The sequence below is a fragment of the Benincasa hispida genome, chromosome 10 (genome assembly GCF_009727055.1).
Source record: "Benincasa hispida cultivar B227 chromosome 10, ASM972705v1, whole genome shotgun sequence".
Lineage (NCBI taxonomy): Eukaryota > Viridiplantae > Streptophyta > Magnoliopsida > Cucurbitales > Cucurbitaceae > Benincasa > Benincasa hispida.
Genome location: NC_052358.1, coordinates 24802483 through 24822506, shown reverse-complemented (window position 1 = coordinate 24822506; position 20024 = coordinate 24802483).

The window sequence follows — 20024 nt, the reverse complement described above, 5'->3', positions numbered from 1 at the left end:
GTATCAAATAAAATACTTTGGTCCATTTAGTATTGTCTAAATACCACTTGAGCCCAAAAATAGGCTTAGTTTGGCCAAAAGCTAACTAAGATCGAATCCAATTAGTTTCCTAAGGGTCAGATCCATGGACCAACCAAGCTCAGGCCCACAAATCCCACATAATTAGAAGCTTTATAAATGGAGTTGTTCTTCTTCATTCGAAGGGTTCATAAATTTTATACTCTACAGAGAGAGAATTCTCCCAACAATCACAAGACTCCCTAAACTCCTGAATGTTGAACCACTCCTTAAAGATAAGTCTTTGGAAGATACAAAATTCTTCCAAGACTTTAACTTTAGGAACATATACACATTCCACTTCCTCAAATCAAACGTACGCATTCAATATTGAGAACAAGCTGCAAAGCCTTTAAGATAAATTCATTTTTGAGAACAAGCTGCAAAGCCCTCAAGATAAATCCACATTTGAGAACAAGCTACAAAGCCCTCGAGACAAATCAACATTGAGAACAAGTTGTAAAGTCCTTAAGGCAAATTTATTTTTCGAGAGAAAGCAGTTAAATTTAGGAAGAATAATATTATTATATTTCTTCTCATTTTTCTAAGACAACTGCAAAGTCTTCTTATATAAAAGAAAGACCACCAACCAATAACGAAAGAAATAGACCCATGATAGACGCGTATAGATATCTTCCATAGTCATTTGTTGATAAGTTTATCAAATTACCATTTTGAAATACCTTTAGTTAACATATCAGCTGCTTGTTCGGTCTTCAGAAGATAAGATGTGCTTATCACACCTACATCAATCTTCTCTTTTATAAAATGTTTGTCAACTTCATTATATTTTTTCCTTTTATGTTGGGTTGGATTAGGAGATATGATGATGAAAGCCTTGTTATCACAATAAATCTATATAGGATCCTTTTGAGACAATATTGCTTCTTCAAGTATCCTGTTAATCCATATACCTTCACAAATTTCATCTGCTGAGGCTCTAAATTCTACTTTGGCATTGCTTCTAGCTACTACATTTTTTTTACTACACAATGTAACTAAATTCCCTCCAACAAATGAACAATAGTCATAAATAGATCTTTTATCAATAGTACTTCCAACCCAATCTACATTACTTCAACTTGAAGACTGACAAGTTTTAAAAATAATATGCAGACCTGGAGAACCTTTCAAATATCTTAGGGTTTTATTCACTACTTCAAAGTGAATGGGTCAAGTAAATGAATGAATTGACTCACTATACTTATTGCAAATGTAATAAGCCTTTGGTACCTAGCTTTGTCCTTTACTTCTTCGCCTTTTGCAGCCGGTAATTTCACATTCAATTCAATAGAAGTTTCTATTGTCCGTGAACCAAGTAAACCTATCTCTTGAAGCAAGTCAATAACATATTTTCTTTGATTAACGAAAATATCTTTCTTAGGTCTTATAAACTCCATCCTTTAAAAAGTACTTCAAGACTCTTAAGTTTTTGATTTGAAACTTACTTACAAATTTGTTCTTAAAATCAACTAACCCTTCTTCATCATCATTTGCAAAATAATATCGTCAACATACACAATTAAAATAGTTGTTTTACTATTACCAAAGTGTTTAAAGAAAATTATATAATCTACTCTAGTGATAAGCTCATGAAATACCTCTTATTCTAAATCACTATTGAGGAAGACATTCTTAACATCTAGTTGATGAAGTGACAATTCTAAGTTAGCCACATGGGACAAAAGAATTATGATGGAGTTAATTTTTGCAATGGGAATAAATATCTCCTGATAGACATTCAAGAGGTGTTCTAAAACTCAAAACTTTGCTAGGCATTCTATTTATTAGATAAGTAGTCGTGAGTACAACATCCCCTATAAATACTTAAGAACATGCAATTGAAAACATTATTTGCATTCAACATTTCTGTTTTGTTGAAGGGTATCTCGATTTGTAGATTGATGTAAAATGCTCATTTCCATTTAAAAAAATCACTCAAATATTCGTTGAAGTACTAAGTTCCATTGTTAGTGTGAAATGTTGATTTTTGTTTAAAATTGAGTATCAACCAAATTATAGAAATTTTTGAAAAGTTCTTTCACCTCATATTTTCTTTTTTATTAAATAGACTTGAGATAGATGTATATGATCATGAATATGTTGGGTTTTATATCTTAAAAACTCGCAGTTTGTAAAATAATAAACATCTTCTATAATCAATATACTTGTTATTGATTTCATAAATTGTATGAAAGTCTAAATCCAATAAACTAAGACCAATGACTATTGTATGAGTACTTAAACTTTATGTAGAGACATAAGAGTGGATCAGATTCGAGTAAATAGTCAAAATGATCTATGGTACATGAATGAGGTTAGGTACCTTATTTTGGGAACACCATTGGATGCGACCTGTTCTGTAGTTGTTACAAAGAGTTGTAAAGTGTTACAAACGATGTGATCTTAATTCGTACATATTATGACATGAGGAGTGGGGGCGTCCTATGCAATGAGTTTGCATAAGATCAGGACCAAAAAATAAGTCACTCTTACTTTATAACGGTGTTTACTGTTTAAGACTAACTATTTCACCTAGATGACCTAGGTAACTCGATCTTAATCCTGAGCTAACTATGAATCTTGTTTATTTGGGATTGCCATTAGATTTGCATAGTTGAGGGTTGGCTCAATAACACCGGCTCAATAAGACTCCCATTTTAGAGGTAAGACCAGATAGATAGCTCGGGACATAGGGTGCAAGACGGAGTTCATGCCTACCCAATTTAGGGATAGGAGAAAGGTTGTTCTCTCAAGTACTAAATCCAGGTCTTGAACAAGGGGTCCCACCCTCTCACTGGACTGAGAGAGTTTGGTTTAGTAATTGGATCACAAATCAATTGTTCATTAGAGGATCAGTAGGGACTTGAGGAATAAGACATAATCTCGGGGGTAAAACAGATATTTGACCCAGCCGTTATTACAAACAACCTGTGAAGGGTCGATTTACTGATTATGGTTAAATCATGTGGACATAATATATTTACAGTGAGGGGAGTGCAACTATAGGCTTTGGTGGAGTGACCCATTAGTTAACAGATGGAGATTAATTTAGTATAATGAGTTTAGCCAATTAATTTTGAATCGTTGGAGCCCATGATCTGTAGGTCCACGAGGTCCCCCTACTAGCTCATAACGGATTAACTCTAAAATAGCGTGATAAGTTAATTTGAAACATTCAGATTAGAATTAAGGAAATTAGTAATTATATGAGATATAATTACATGTTTAATTTTAGAATTACACGCAATTTATATTTTAAATATGATTTAAATATATAAAGATGTATATGTGTTAAAATTAATTTAATATTTGATATTAAATTAATTAAATTTTATTTAATAATTAATTTATGAAATTAATTAAAATTTTCATTTTTAAAATCAAAATAGGTTTAATAAAATCAAAATTTGATTTTTGAGATAAAATTGAAAAAGGAAAAAAAAAACACTAAAATAGAAAAAGTAGATTTTCCATTATCCATCTTTCAAGTAGCTCACACAAAATGCATTCAACTTTGCCTTGTCTTCTCCAAGCATGAGCTACAACTCATAAAGTCTCTCATTTGCATGTTGATCTGTAATATAATGAAGAGATTGGAGTGAAAATCGGGCATGCAATCTATAGAGAATTTGAGAGAAAATTCGGGTTTAAGAAAGAGTTCTTCAATAAGGTTGCTGCAGTGAGCTTTTCTCCTTCATCCATTGATTCAAGCTTGTCTTGAGTCCCACAACTCAATCTAGAGCACCAAGAGAATGGTGGAGAAGATCTTGAGGTGGTCTACAACAAGATTTGAAGAAGATAACAGTTGGAGAAGGAGCTTTGAAGAAGTTCTACAAGAGGTATGTCTTGAAACTCACTTGTTTTTCTGCAAGAGCATGCTTTATTTTTGCCAAATTAGTGAATTTGAGTACTTAGATGATCCTTGTACTTCCGCTATTGCTGATACAATCCTACAGAAATAAAGGTGACAAACTGATGCGTTAATACCATGCGATGGATTGATAAGACTATTGTGGGTTAACACTAAGTTTTATCTGGTTGAACCCAAGTGCAAATTCAACCAGAGTCCTGGTAAGTCCAGAGCCGAACGCAGAGATTGCTTGCTAATGTGTGGTAAAACTAAAAATATGATCATAGTGCAAATTGAAGTGTTCAAAATGGATGAATGAATGAGCTATTTTGAATCTAAGTACTATGCGATAAAAATTATGTCTAAATGAAACAGTGTGAATTTAATGATAGATATATGATGAAAGGGTTGAGAAGAATTATCACTAACACTTCCTAAACAACTAAGTGGGTTATGTGATCAAGCGATGCACTCAACGTTACATCCAATACTTCTCAGTGTATCTAGCCACATTATCATATTTCTAAGATGCATACGATGAGTACAATATGCAAAGGATATACTTATTTTTAAGAAATATCTTCTCTTATTTTATAAAATCCAAATCTAAGGTCTTTCAAACTTAGATTAAATTTACTTATAAAAATCTCTCAATTGATTCAAGCAAGCCATATAAACATGCATAAGACAAGTTGATCGCTTGATTCTCTTGTTGTTTAATAGTATTAGCTGACCCATTTAACAAATTAGTTACGCATGATATTGATGGAAAAGATGGATAGAAGATAAGATAAACATGTATTCATATTGCACAGTCTGAATTTGTCAATAAAAAAAGTACAATGCAAATACACAAAGGAAAAGAAAAGAGTATAGAATCAAGCCATGGTTTGTAATGCCTTACTCCCTACGACTCCTTTGATGACTTTATCACTTAGAACATTAAACAGTGGTATCATTCTTCCTCTCTCACAGGAATCCTAAGTTCTCACTAGGGAATTTCTATGGAAATATAGGAAGGTTTTTTAGTAGATTTTCCTCTCAGAATTTTCTCATCTCCCACTATTGTTATATCTGCATGAAAAATACATGGGTATTTATAAGCATTCGAGGATGCTTTTCTTCTTCTTCTTCTTCTTCTTCTTCTTCTTTTATTTATTTTTTATTTTTTTATTCTATCTTTCTCATGATTGCATTGATGGGGCGCATTAAATTCCATATCCTGTTGCACCGTCTGCAACGTGTTAGGGGTTCATTCATAAAGTTCTCTTGCCGACTACCAACACAGTCTGTGATTTGACTCCTACCGCCCATGTCATGTGAAGCCTCATTGCTTATAGCAATGTGATCATCCTCTTTTCTGGTAGTTCTTGATTGATGCGTCAGTGGGTACTTAACTTATGCGATTGTGCATTCATCTGGTTGTACTGAAGGGTATTCTGCACAAAGATAGTAATATCAGCCTGAAATTTAGATATGTTAGATATTGAAAGTGTGTGATCACATACTCTATTTTTTGTATAAATTCTTTAGTAAAGAATGTCGAAACTTCATGCCTTTCTCTTATTTTTTACATGGAAGAGATACAATAATTTGTATTTCTTACAAGTCATCACACCCCCAAATTTAGAACATTACTTGTCCTCAAGAATATACTTATGATTTCTTAGTACTACGATCGTCTTCATAAGTTGCCTAGACCTCTCAAAGTGCCTAACCCAATTTGCTAGACCAAAAATTTCTAAAGTTTTATTCCTTTTTCTTCTAAATTTATTTCTAACCTTGAGAAACTGGAGGATTAATCTTCAAAAATTCTTTACTCGTTCGAAAATGGAGGTTTTGAACAAAAATAATAATAATAAAAAAAGAATCTATCCTTGCTATTTTTGTGGTGATCTAGCGCTGATCTAAGCGACTGACCTTCGTTTTGACATGCTCCCACAGGTGTCATGCGGACATCGAATTATGAGCCAGTTGCTCTTTTCAAACTAGCTCATGCCTTGATTTTTTATAGGAGTGGCGTTGCAATCATTTATGCTTTGCATTGATCATGATTCTTGTCTTCGTTTTGGCTTACCCCCACTGGTGTTATGCAGACATCTAACTACGAGCAAGTTTCGATCTCAACGTTTATTATTATTATTATTCTATTATTATTTTATTTATTTATTTTAAGATGAACATATTCAAGGAGATTAAATGATTTCAAAAGCTTTTAAACTAAAAAAAAAAAAACTCCCCGACCCCCAAATTTAAAGAGCAACAAGGTTCTCATTGCTGAAGAAAAAAAATATGCGATGGTATTGGAAAGATCTTGTAAAAGAAGATTTCCATGAAGCCTGCACGCTTATTGAATCCAAGAAATAATTTCAAAAGAAAAAAAAAATTCTAAAACTTAATACTAATTCCAGTCTAGGTGTTAGTGTTAGAGCATGGTTTCATTATTGAGGTCATTATTAGTAACCAAGGCAACAAAAAATAATAAGCGATCAAAAGTATATACAAGATACAAACAACAAAAGAAGGCACAAAAGATAGACAACCAAAGAATTTATATTCAACTATCGAGGTATGATACATGAAAGTGAAAGAAGATTGACGTCAAGTAAAAATAAAAGAAGCAAGGAAGGACACCACCTCCAAATTTAAGTTTCTCCCACATCATTGTTGTGATCTTGCGATAGATCTTCATTGGGAAAGAGCAATGGATCATGGAGATTCAGAGGAATTGGAGGCACCACCACTAGGCGAGTGGCAATGTTCTGAAATAAGTCAAACATATAATGGAACTGATTGTACTGCCTTTACGTCAACTGCCGAATGAAGTCACGCGTTGTATTTTGTTTGTCTTGAACAAATTCCCTCAGCTCGCTGTGCTGTCTAAGGAGCTCATCTTACTATTACCTTAGATCATCCATTTGCATTTGGAGCGATTACTATCACGATAGTGCATCGAGACCTCCCAAAATTGGTTCATGGAGGTCATTGTGAAGGAATTTGTTCCATTCGTCCTTAGGATCAATCCTTTCGTAGTCATCTACATGTTCATTTTGCGCATCTTCATCAGGTTGATGCTCACTATCCTCACCAATGCCAAAGTCAATGCCTGTTTCAGTCCTAGGCGATGGTAGGCTTGGGTCATCAGTAGTGATGCGTGGAGGGCTTTTAGAAGATGGTAGTGGACTTGGTAATCTAGATGCGAGGGGGAGGATAGGAAGAGGTTCATCTTTGAAAGCTGGTGGCGCTGGGTTTTCAAGCGATGGGGGGCGAATATTGAGGTTAACGCTTACTCAGAGGGATTCAGGATTCGTCTAGGGTGGTGGAGATTTTTCTGATTGGGGCGAGGGGAGCACTTTTTTGTTAAACTCTGGGGTGATAATCATCTTTCTTTTCTTGTGCTGAGAGGCTTCTGGGGTAGTCCGAGTCTGAGGCTGCTGCTTTGCTTGTGTCTTAGGTTGAGCTTCTTACGCTGGCAACCTCATTAAGCAACGGAGAGAGTTGTTTGTCAATGTGCTTTTCACTGTCAAATCTTCTTCCTCTTCAAACCATCCTTGGGCCACACATAGCTCCATAATGAGTGAATGGAAGAATAGTTGCCCCCTTTGGTCTAGTTAAAGATGACCAAGTTTGGTCTATGATCAAGCAACCAACATTTATAGGGATTAGTCGCACGATAAAGAAGATGGCCATTACTCGTTCTCTTCGGACTGAATCATCATGCATTGTGGGAAGCAGCTTTCTCTTGACGAAGTATAACCACACATTAGCTTCAGGTGTTAGGTTATGTGGTGACAATATCTTGACCCGTTTTAGCGAGATGGTCCATTTCATCCCAGGTAGTGGTACCACCTTCTGCGCTTCTTTTTTCTCTTCAGACGTTGGGCATTCAATTATTCTATTTCCTTCAACGTCAGAGATGTCTTCCAAGTTGTATAAGTGATTAATTTTCTTTACGCCAAATCCAATATTTTCCTCCCCAACATCAACTTTATATCTCCTAGAGTGAGGCTTTCCCTCATAGAATGCAGTCACTACAGAAGGTTTGACCGTTTTGGCCCCTATGCAAAAATGTTTCCAACGCAATATGTTGACTGTTTCACTAATTAAACGCGATAGAGGCGTGCTTTCTGGGAAGAAGCCCATCTTGATCAGAATTGATGGCCTCTTCTTGGGAATTCTTTCCTTCTCTACCACGGGCGTTTTTCCCTTCTCCTCCTTCCTAGCCATCGCTTGTTTTTGTGTTTTTTCTTTTTAAGAAGCGCCATCTACTGCTCCCTTTTTCTTCCCTTTCTTTGGTTTTTCAACTTCCTTCCTTTTTCTCGCATCTACCTCCCTTACCACTTTCTTTCCTTTCTTCTCGATGTGCTGAACCTTTTCTTTCTTGGCACTTTCCTCTTCTTCACTTTCCTCGCCCAGCTCTTTCTAGAGTTCTATCGCAGCTCGATATGCACTATCCAATGATTTCTCTAGATGCGATGGAACTTCGATGGCTTAAGCTCCTCATTGCGAATTTTGCGATGGAGCTTTGTCACTAAAATCAAACATTCTTCCTTCTTCCTATATTGCCAAGGCTTTCCCTTACCCTTTTGGCCTTTTTCTGAAACTCTTTTGCCAACGCCTTGGTAGATGAGGCGAAGGCACTTGCTTTGTTGCTTCTTTTTCTTCCTTCTTTTCCACTTCTTCTCACAACTAGCTCCTTTTCAACATTGACAACAACTTCGCCTTGTTTCTCCCTGCTTCTCGCACTATCAAGCCCAAACGGTGATGGGTCAGCCCCAACTTGCTGAAGGCTAGGCTGGTTTACCATACATCCATCAAGGGATTCGAGAGGCTTTAGATTTTTTAGAATATCTCCTAGGACCTCTCTTTCATCCTTACGTCGTGCCTCACTTATGGTGGAGGTAGTTAGTTGTAGGTGAACATGAGGGGACAAAGATTAAGACGTGGCTGCAGCTAAAGGGATAAATGCAGGGTTGAATGGTGATGGGGATGCCACCGTGGGTGGTGGCGCATAGGTAGGTGTGGTGGTGACAACAAATGAGATGAGATTAATGGAAACAGAGGGGGATACCACCTCGTAGAAGATTATAGGGGTAGATGATCGGACAGACGAAGGGGTGTTTTGTCCAGCCATTTGGGATGCTAGAGGAAAAGATATGATGGAAAGAAGGTTAGAGAGCTTTTTAAGATTCGCCAAAAAGTCTTTAGAGCATAGAGAGCTTAGGGCTTAGGAAAGGTTTATGAAAGCAAAAAGAAATAGGATACTCAAGGAGGGTTTTAAATAGGCAAAGAATGGGAAGGGAAACAATGGACTACCTCACGATTCGAGGCAATCATGATGTTGCACACATTAATGGCGATTGGAAGGAATGTCAAGTAGCGCCTCTTTCACCGACCTAAGGTGGAATGACGTATCGTTCCCTTACTTGCGATGAGTTCTTTTTTAGTTGTGTTGGGCTACAATTACCACACATTGCCAATCTCATCGCAACACTCATCGTATCAGAAAAACCCCAATTTCCAAATTTTGTTTTAAAGAAATTAAATAATAAAACAGAAAGCAGCAAGTAGTCGATTAAGAATTAAAGAAGCTAGAAGAACAAAAATAAGCAGTATGCAAGCTAAATGAAAAGAACAATAAAGTATACAAAAAAATGCAATGTGTCCCGTAATGGATATAGCGTCAAAGTGTGGGGACTCCTTATATCGCATCATTCGGGCTTCCTTAAGTCTATGGAGATTTTTTTATGATGAAAATCCCCTCCATAGTATGGCTTGTTTCTTTTCCCATTTACCTTAAATGTGTTGGTCCCATCTTTACTAATCAATTCCACCGTTCTATGCAGATAGACTTCTTTGATGATGAATGGTCCTGACCAGCGTGATTTCAACTTTCTTGGAAAAAGACGAAGTCAAGAGTTAAATAATAAAACTTTTTGGCCAATTTTAAAGTTTTTTTTATGAATGCATTGATCATGCCAACGCTTTGTTTGCTCTTTGTAAATTTTGGCGTTCTCATATGATTGCAGTCTTCATTCATCTAGTTCCAACAATTGAAGCTTCCTTGGCTCTCCCACACTTTTCAAATCAAAGTTGGGCTTTTTTATGGCCTAGAATGCTTTGTGTTCCAGTTCTAGTGGCAAGTGGCATGATTTTCCAAAGAATAAGGCATATGGGGACATCCCTATGGGAGTTTTGTTTGCGATGTGGTAAGCCCATAATGCTTTGTCTAACCTTTGAGCCCAATCTTTTCGTGTCGGGTTAACAACTTTCTCCAATACTTTCTTGATTTCCATATTTGATACCTCTGCCTGACCATTTGTTTGGGGGTTGTATGTTGTAGCTATCTTATGGTGAACGTTGTATTTGACTGAAGGAAATCATAAACATATATCTCTATGAGCAGGGAAACTTCATCAATCAAAATTCCATTTTGAATGAACACAAAAATTACAATCTAATCGGAAACGAACTGATTATGCACAAATAGAAATTACAGCATGCTACAATAAGTTCAAAGGATAGAGTACGTGTACCTTTGAAGAACCTTTCTTCAAGTATCCCTCAATTAGTGTCCCATGCATCCAACAATAGCACTCGAACGCAACGAATGGACCAACCAACAACATGAACAACTTGATTCTCCTTGAACTGAATCGAGTCCAATTCGATCCACGAACTAAGTAAGAACACCACCACAAGTGTTACCTTGTTATTCTCGGTGTGAGAATCCAGGAGTTATGGGCTCTGTATGATCTTGGATTGATGAAGAGATGAAGTATGCGATCAAGTAGACGATCGAGTAAGTGGGAGATATGAACATTGCCTATTGTGTAGACGATGTACTCGATCATTTAGTAAATTGAAGCCTATCGCATAAACTTTGCTACTCAATCGTGTAACAATGATCAACGAGTAACTATTGTATAGTCAACTCTATGCGATCATGTATGCTCTTAAAGAAATCAACCCTTAAGGGAGCAATTTATCTCTTTACCCTTGCTTCGAGGAAAAAGTGAATCCGTCTTGTGTAACTGAGTTCCTAGCTCCCCAATCAGACGAATCCATAAAAAAGTGGGCTTGTTAAGTTGACAATCTGGCCACTCTCACCCATATTAATCAAAGGATTGCCCTCATAGGCAGGAGTTCCCAAAACACTCAAGATTAAGGTCATGTCACCTATGGTTATTTCAGTGAAATGTAAGTCTCATTTATCAATGACATTATATAAAGAGACTAATCATCTCGTGGTCCGATCTTAAACAAACTCTTTGTATAGGACACCCCCCTCTTGCATATCCCACATTAATGGTTAGGATCAGACCACCTGTAGCACATTAGAACACTTGTAAATATCTACAAAGTGAGTCGTATCCGTAGTGTCACTAGGATAAGGTATCCCTCCTTTATCCTTATACTACAGACCATTTAGGTTATTACTTAAGACATGATCCATTTGTATGTCTCACATACATGCTTAAGTTACATGAAATAACTACGGATCTTAGTTTATTGGATATGAGTAAATGAAAATAAAATAACATTTATTTTATGAATAACAATGTTTACAAAAAGTTTACAAACTACGAGACCGCTGGGAGAATTAGGATACCATTCCCAACAGTCTCCCACTTTTCCTAATACCTCGAGAGACTAATGTACAATACATAAAATAGTACAATATACAATAAACTAGGACATACTCTATACCCCAGTATCATCTCCCACTTGCCCTAGACAAGGTGCCGCATGTCCCATAGACCCAGACTCTCCATATGACCCTCGAACACTTTAGTCATGAGAGCCTTTGTAAACGAATTAGCAACGTTGTGCTCCGACGTGATTTTTGTGCCTATCACATCACTGTGATGCACAATCTCTCTGATCAAATGATACTTCTGTTCAATATTCTTGCCTCTATGTTGACTCCGAGGTTCCTTAGAATTTGCCATAGCCCTGCTGTTATTACAATAGAGAGTGATCGGTAAAGACATATTTGGAACAACTTCCAAATCTATAAGGAACTTCCTAAGCCAAACAACCTTTTTAGTAGCTTCACAAACGGCTACGTATTCGGCTTCCATAGTGGAGTCCGTGATGCATCTTTGCTTGATGCTTCGCCAGACTACAACTCCTCCATTCATAGTGAACACTGACCCTGATGTCAATTTCCAAGAATCTTTATCAGTCTAAAAGTCAAAGTCTGTGTATCCTATAAGGATCAAATCCTTATCTCCATACACGAGCATATAGTCTCTCGTTCTCCGAAGATACTTGAGGATCGTTTTGACCGCTATCCAGTGATCTAATCCTGGTTTGGATTGATATCGACTGACAATCTCTACTGCATAGCAAATGTCAGGTCTAGCACATAACATTGCATACATAAGGTTTCCAACAGCCAAAGCATAGGGAATTTGTCTCATTGCCTCAACCTCTTGAGGTGTCTTAGGACACTGTTCCTTAGATAAAATAATTTCCTGCCTGAAGGTTAATAAACCCCTCTTGGAATTCTGCATTGAGTACCTGATCAACATATTGTCAATGTAAGATGCCTGAGACAAGGTTAACCTCTTGTTCTTACGATCCCGAATGATCTAGATCTTTAGAACATACTGTACCTCTCCCAAATATTTCATTTGGAATTGGGTAGCTAGCCACTTCTTAATGTCAGTCAGAAAACCTACATCATTCCCAATGAGTTGGATATCATCCACATACAACACTAAAATAGCTACTGAGTTATTGATGATTTTCTTATAAACACAAGGCTTATCAACATTCTGATCAAAACCAAACAATTTGATCGCACTATCAAATCTAATGTTCCACGATCTAGATGCTTGTTTCAGCCCATAAATGAACCTATTAAGCTTTCAAACTCTTTGCTCTTGATCTGAAACAATGAATTCCTCTAGTTGAGCCATGTAGATGGTCTCTTCAAGATTACCATTTAGAAAGGCAGTCTTGACGTCCATTTTTCATATCTCATAATCATAAAATGTGGCTATGGACAGGATAATCCTGATAGACTTCAACATGACAATAGGTGAGAAAGTTTTCTCATAGTCCACTCCTTCAACCTGGGTATAACCCTTTGCCACGAGTCTAGCCTTAAAAGTCTACACCTTTCCATCTACACCTCGTTTTCTCTTGTAGATCCACTTACACCCTATTGATTTTACCCTATCAGGCTGATCCACAAGTTCTCAGACAGAGTTGAAGTACATAGACTCCATTTCCTGATTCATGGCTTTAATCCACTCATCTTTGTCAACATCCTCCATTGCTTGCTTATAAGACAATGGATCCTCAACTCCATTGTCAAACATGATGTTTTGGGCTTCAGTCAAACCCATGTAGCATTCCACTGGGTTCGCAACCCTCCCACTACGTCAAGGCAGTCTCAACTCTTAAGATAGTTGACTAGATAAACCGACATCAACAACTTTTGTTGATCTATCAGTCTGTTCAACAACTCTTGTTGAACTCTCAGTAGTCTCATTAGAAATCTCATGTAAAATAAGCTTCCTTCATGGCTTATGATCCCTGATGTGGTCTTCTACCAAGAAGATAGCATTTGTCGACAGAAACACATATTCTCACTCGGATCATAGAAGTATCCACCCCTCGTTTCCTTGAGGTAGCCTACAAAGAGGCAAACTTTCGAACGCGGTTCCAATATCTTAGGGTTAGAAATAAGCACGTGGGTCGGACATCCCCAAGTCCTGAAGTGATGTAAACTACCATTACGGCTTCTCCACAGCTCAGAAGGTATTTCAAAAACACTCTTTGAGGCAACGTTGTTCAAATATAACATGCAATCTCCACTGCAAATCCCCAAAACGAGTCTGAAAGATGAGCATAACTCATCATAGACCGAATCATGTCCAATAGGGTTATGTTTCTCCTTTCTGATACACCATTCTAATGAGGTGTACTTGGGGCTGAGTGTTGAGATGTGATTCCATGGTCTATCATATAGTTCTGGAATTCGAGGTCCATATACTCTCTACCACGATCAGATTGTAGTGTTTTTATCTTCTTACCTTACAAGTTTTCAACTTCAGCCCTATACTTCTTGAACTTTTCAAGAGCGTCAGACTTATGTTGCATTAGGTATAGATACTCATATCTTGAACAATCATCTATGAACGAGATTAAATATTTATACCCACATCGAGCTCTAACACTCATCGGACCACAGAGGTCTGAATTTATAAGCTCCATGGTTTCCTTGGCTCTATAACCTTTTCCAGTAAAAAGTTGTTTGGTCATCTTACCTTCAAGGCATGATTCACATACCGACAAAGAGTTTTCTTCTGAACCTTTTAGAAGTCCACATTTCACCAACTTCTCAATCCTATTAAGGTTGATGTGACCTAACTGTAGATGCCAAAGATGGGCACTGTCCTTAGGAGAAACCTTTGATCTTTTTGTAGTTGTCACTAACATTTTAGTATTAAGCAAGGCTTTTATGACTAACGACCTTAGTACATACAAGTTATTTTTCATTGAACCAAAACCAATCTTCATACCAGTCTTGAAAATAAACATTTTACTCTAAGAAAAGGAGATGAACGTTGTTCAATCAGACAAGAAACCGAGATTAAGTTCCTCTTGATATAGGGAACTACAAAAACATTATCCAGTAACAGATAACATTTCTTGTCCAAAAATAACTTCAGCCTACCTACAGCAACAGCTAAAACAACCTCAGTACCTACTTGAAGAGTTAACTCTCCATCTTCCAACGTTTTCTAGGAACTAAATCCTTGGTAGGAAGAACTTACGTGGTTAGTAGCACCTGAATCAAGTATCCAGGTAGAATCATCATTCTCTACCAAACACGTCTCCAAGACAAATAAATCACATTTATCGTCTTTAGACTTCTTCCTCTTCTGGAGAGTAGAGGGATCAGTGTCAGAACTTTTATAAGCTCCAAGTTCCATTTCAGAGAACAATTCTCGTCGATGAACTTTATTAGAGTCAGCAACAATTGCTTTCTCTTTTAGTCCCATGATATTGAAGAAAGACTGGAGGTTATGTTTGGAACTGATTGACGTTCAAACAATTCTTGCAACGAATCCATGATCTTATGTGCAATGACCATGTTCTCAAACCTTTTGGCCAATGCATCAGGTATGCTAGCCAAAATGTGAAATCGAGCCAATGAGTTAGCCTTCATCCACACCTCATATGCATTACGAACATTTTGCGGTGCATCAAGGGTCGTGACTTGAGGACCCTTCTCAATCATGACAAACTCGAGGTCGTTTACCATGATATATGTTTTAAGAGACTCTTTCTAATGTATGTAGTCGGTCAAATTAAAAGAGGCAACTAACAGAAAATCATATATGTTGCTGAAAAAACAAATACATTGATCTACATTAGATTTAGCAAATACTCTTTAAAAAAAAAATTCAAATTGGTTTAGCAAAACTAAATGAATCTCGTGTGACATCTAGTTTTGCAATGATGCTTCCATGGTTTTGGACAAAAGCCACCGAAGGGTAGTAAATGTATCTCTTCTCTGAATTGAGACACTCTCAACCAATCATTAACACTAGAAGAACTCTTTTTCCTATAACGACTAACCATAATTGATTTGGTCAAGAAATCATTGACTTGTTTAACAACTTCCTGTAAGTGTAATCCTTCATTTTAGATCCTAGAGTTCCACCCCAAACAACCAATCCGAAGGGAAAAAATCCAATTAGGGCAAAAACTAAAGCGACCCTATCCATTTATGGAGTTCAATTTGATATTGACCAACCACATAAACCATCCAAAGGGGGACGCTCCCAGGACACCACGAGGTCGTGCAAGAAGATCTCACGGTGCAAACCAATGAAGGAGACTGCAGGACATGCTGACACACATCCTTTACCCACTTACTATAAATACTCTCTCAGTCCACCTTGATATTGACTCATGCAAACACCATATGAAAGGGGGATACTCCCAGGGTACCATGAGGTCAAGCATGAATCTCACGGCATGAACATTCAGGGAGAAACATGAGTGGAATTGATATATCATATACATTTTTTCCTCCTACTGAGTATTTTATCACCTAAGGTTTAGTATACTTAGAAAAAATACGGCTAACAATTTTAACTAAGGGACTTTTTAGGTTTTCCCAAAAGTAACTCTTACTTTGGAAAGTTGAACAACCTTTGATCATTATTCATTAAACCCTTTAACGAAATCTTTGATCAACTGTTGCATCCTTGTAGTAAAACTATCTAATTCACCTTTCCAAATAGGTTCCCAGGTAGGGGTGTTCCGTTTCCGTCAGCTTAAATACCCCAACCTAGCCAGAACCACCTTAGAAAAAAGGTCCCTTATAGATAGATTTAATACAAATTTAATCTTTTATGGAAATCAATTTAATCTTATTAAACCGATTCAAAAGATTAAACTTAGGTATCTAATCTAATTAGAACTAAGAACTTAGGTCTATCTCAATCCAGTTTTAAAACCCTTTTAAAACATGAGTTCACCTAAGTTTGCATGCAACTCTTTCTTATTGATTTTAGTTCTAATTTCCATTATAACACTTATAAACGGAAACAACTAAAAACCATCCACAATGCAAAGCAACACATACAAGACATTCATAACTCTTATAAATTGTAGGATTGTATCAATCACAGCGGAAGAACAAGGATCATCTAAGCATTCAAATTCACTAATTTTGGCATAATATAAAACATGCTTCTGCAGAAAAATGGGTTTCAAGACATACCTCTTGAAGAACTTCTTCAAAGCTCCATCCCAAGTGCAATCTTCTCTTTATCTTCTTGTAGACCACCTCAAGATCTTCCCCACTATTCTCTTGGTGCTTTAGATTGAGTTGTGAGACTCAAAACAAGCTTGAATCAAAGGGATGAAGGAGAAAAGCTTACTGCTGCAATAAGGTTGAAGAACCTTTCTTCAAACCAGTTTTTCTCTCAAAAACCTTTTGATTGCATGCCCAATTTTCACTCCAATCTTCTCATTATATTGCAGATCAACATGCAAAAAGAAGAGCTACATATGTTACAGCTGATGCTTGGAGAAGACAAGGCCAAATGGTTGCTTCATGAGTGAGCTAGTTAAGTGATGGATCATGGAAAAATCCATTTTTCTATTTAAATGTGTTTTTGTTTTCTTCTTCAATTTTATCTAAAAATAAAAATTTGATTTAATAAATCTATTTTATTTTAAAAATGAAAAATTTAATTAATTTAATTAATTAATTAATAAATAAATAAAACTTAAATAATTTAATATCAAATATTAAATTACTTCTAACACAAATCCATCTTTATATATTTAAATCAAATTTAAATATATAAATTCTCCTATAACGTTTAATTCTAAAATTAAACATAATTATATCTCATATAATTACTAATTCCCTTAATTTTAATTTGAACGTTTCAAATAACTTATCACGCTATTTTAGAGCTAGTCCATTACGATCTAGTAGGGGGACCTCGCGGACCTACAGATCATGGGCTCCAACGATCCGAGATTAATTGGCTAAACTCATTAGACCAAATTAATCTCTATTCGTTAACTAATGAGCCATTCCACTAAAGCCCATAGTTGCACTCCCCTCACTGTAGATATATTATGTCCACATGATTTAACCATAATAAGCAAGTCGACCCTTCACAGGTTGTTCGTAATAACGGCTGGGTCAAATATCTGTTTTACCCCTTAGATTACGTCTTATTCCTCAAGTCCCTACAGATCCTCTACTAAACAACTGGTTTATGATCCAATCACTAGAGTAAACACTCTCGGCCCAGTGAGAGGGTGGGGCCTCTTGTTCAAGACCTGGATTCAGTACTTGAGAGAACAACCTTTCTCCTATCCCTAAATCGGGTAGGCGTGAACTTTGACTTGCACCCTATGTCCACAGCTATCTATCTGGTCTTACCCTTGAAATGGGAGTCTTATTGAGCTAGCGCTGTTGAGCCAACCCTCAACTATGCAAATCTAAGGGCAATCCCGAATAAACAGGAGTTCATAGTTAGCTCAGGATTAAGATCAAGTTACGCAGGTCATCTAGGTGTAATAGTCAGTCTTAAACAGAAAACAACGTTATAAAATAAGAGTGACTTATTTCTTGATCTGGATCTTATGCAAAATCATTGCATAGGATGCCCCCACTCCTCATGTCATAACATGTATGAATTAGGATCACATCGGATGTAGCACTTTACAACTCTTTGTAACAACTATAGAACAGGTCGCATCCAATGGTGTTACCAGAATAAGGTACCCAACCTCATTCATGTGCCATAGATCATTTTGACTATTTACTCGAACTCGATCCACTCTTATGTCTCCACATAAAGTTCAAGTACTCATACAATAGTCATGGGTCTTAGTTTATTGGATTTAGACTTTCATACAATTTATAAGATCAATAACAAGTATATTGATAATAGAAAATGTTTATCATTTTACAAACGGTGAGTTTTAGGACATAAAACCCAACATAAATAACCCTAAGTGTCATGCTCCATGTGTTGTTCATTCATTACTACTGGTATATAACACTCATATAACAAAGCAATGAACCAAACATACATGCTTTCATACACCCTTATACTATAACTCTTATAATATAAAAATGATGCATGAATATGCTTATGCATCATGAAATATAAGATGATATATTATGCATAACCTAAATGTAGGATTGTATTAGCAACAGCGAAAGCAGAAGGATCACCTAAGCATTCAAATTCACTAATTTTGGCATAATATAAAGCATTCTTTTGCAGAAAAAATGGGTTTCATGACATACCTCTTGTAGAACTTCTTCAAAGCTCATTCTCCAGCTGTTATCTTCTCCAAATCTTATTGCAAACCACCTCAAGATCTTTGCCACTATTCTCTTGGTGCTCTAGATTGAGTTGTGGGACTCAAAACAAGCTTGAATCAAGGGATGAAGGAGAAATGTTCACTGCAGAAATGTAGTTGAAGAACTCTTTCTTCAAACCGAATTTTCTCTCAAATTTTCTATAGATTGCATGCCCAATTTTTATTCCAATCTCTTCATTATATTGCAGACCAACATGCAAAGGAGAGACTTGCATGAGTTGTAGCTCATGCTTGGAGAAGGCAAGGCAAGATTGAATGCATTTTGTGTGAGCTACTTGAAAGATGGATAATGGAAAAACTAATTTTTCCATTTGTGTGTTTTGTTTTTTCCTTTTCAATTTTATCTAGAAAATAAAATTTTGATTTTATAAAATTTATTTTAATTTTAAAAATGAAAATTTTAATTAATTTCATAAATTAATTATTAAATAAAACTTAATTAATTTAATATCAAATATTAAATTAATTTTAACACATATCCATCATTAAAATTTAAATCATATTTAAATATATAAATTCTCCTATTCTATTTAATTATTAAATTAAATATGTAATTATATCTCATATAATTAATAATTCTAATTTGAATGTTTCAAATTAACTTATCACGTTATTCTAGAGCTAGTCCGTTACGAGCTAGTAGGGGAATCTCGCGGGCCTACAAATCATGGGCTCCAACGATCTGAGATTAGTTGGCTAAACTCATTAGACCAGATTAAGCTTCATTCCTTAACTAATGGGTCATTCCACTAAAGCCCATAGTTTCACTTCCCACACTGTAGATATATTATGTCCACATGATTTGACCATAATCAACAAGTCATGTGAACCCTGAATCCTAATTTCTCTACTTGAGTATATTCCCTATTGAGATTAGTGTGATGAGTAGGTTGATGTGGAAACTAGTGTAATGGTAGAGAAAAGAGTGAAGATTTGAAGAAAAGAGGAAATTTGGAAGTTGAACTTTTGGGAAAATTTGGAAAATTGGCTAAGTATAAATTTTGTGTGTTGATGCGTTGGAAGGGTGGTGTTGATGCATTGGATGTGTTGGATGCGTTGGATGATGGATGTGTTGGATGCGTTGGTAAAGGAAGGAAAATGGAAGTGAGGCATTAGGATGGCACGAGGGCTGGAGGGTGGCATGCGTCGAGCAACCTCGGCCAAATGCCCAACCATGCGTCGAACAGCCTTGACCAGTGCCCATGCAATGCGTCGAGTAGCCTCG